The sequence below is a fragment of the Galeopterus variegatus genome, unplaced genomic scaffold (assembly GCF_000696425.1).
Source record: "Galeopterus variegatus unplaced genomic scaffold, G_variegatus-3.0.2 Scaffold6371, whole genome shotgun sequence".
Classification (NCBI taxonomy): Eukaryota; Metazoa; Chordata; class Mammalia; order Dermoptera; family Cynocephalidae; genus Galeopterus; species Galeopterus variegatus.
Window position 1 is genome coordinate 112801 of NW_007732482.1, and position 1294 is coordinate 114094.

The following is a 1294-nucleotide window of genomic DNA, read 5'->3' on the forward strand; positions in this document are numbered from 1 at the left end:
GGGGCCTCCGGTCCCGGAGCGTGGGAAGAGCTGGCGGAGCCCGGGGCGGCCCCCGCGCGTGCGCGGCTCAGCCCGGCGCTCCGGCCCGTTTGCTGCCGGACGGAGCGGAGCGCCCCCTAGCGGCCTCCCCGGACACACGGGTTTCGCTTGTCAGGGAATGTTCTAGGTGCTGGGAACTGGAACGTAGCAGTGAATCAAACAAGCCGCATCCTGGAGTGTTCTTTTTCTAGACTAATTCTGTACCTGGTTAGTAACTCCCATCTGGACCCCTGAGGCTTGTGAGTTGCTCCAGCTTTAGTTTTGCCGAAAGGCATTTCTAAAGCTATCGCTCACAGAACCCAAATAAGATCAAACTAGACCGTCTTAGGGCCGGCCCAGTGCGCTTGGGAGCGCGGTGGCGCTCTCCCCCAGGGTTCGGATCCCATATATAGAGACTGGTCCGCTCACTGGTTGAGCGTGGCAGACGCGACACCGAGGGTTGTGATCCCGTTACCGGTCACAAAAAAAGACAAAAAAAAAAAAAAAAAANTAGCCTAGCTCACCTTGGACACACTCGGAACCCTGACCTTAGCTTATAGTTGGGCAGACTCATCTAACACGGAGCCTATTTTATACCGACGTGTGGAACACGTGTAAGTTATTTAACACTGTGCTGAAAGTGAAGAACAGAACGGCCGTAGGTACCTGAAGGACGGTTTCTGCTCAGTGCGTGGCTCTCGCACCATCAGAAGGTCAGAAATTGAGGCTGAACCACCCGAGGCAGGGACTGTGTGTGTTTGAAAAGACCCCGAAGCTGACGGTCCATGTTAATCCCGGGTTTTGTAGACAAAGAACTCTGGGTTCAAAGTCCACTTTCGATCTACGTGTCGTGCACAGATGACTCTGAAATCCAATTTCCTCGTGTGTAAAACAGGTAAAAAAAAAAAAAAAACCATCTATTTATGCAAAACTGCACGGCACCATGGTGGACCTAGAGTGAACGTAGAGCTGTTTAGAAGCCTGTGTCCTGGTCCCCAAGCCCGGGCTTCCGCCTGCCACCCTCCATTTCCTTCATCTGAGGCACAGCATGTGACATTCACCAAGTGTCACTGCGCACTGGGGGCCTCGCCGTGCCCGCAATAGCCGTCCCCAAACTCTGGGTCAGAGGGCTGCGTGTGCACGAGAAAGCACGTGCACAAGAAAAGGAGTAGAAAGACACGGGGGTGCGACGGGAAGCGGGGCGGCCGCAGCGCTCTCGTCCGAGGCCTCCGGTCCCGGAGCGTGGGAAGAGCTGGCGGAGCCCGGGGCGGCCCCC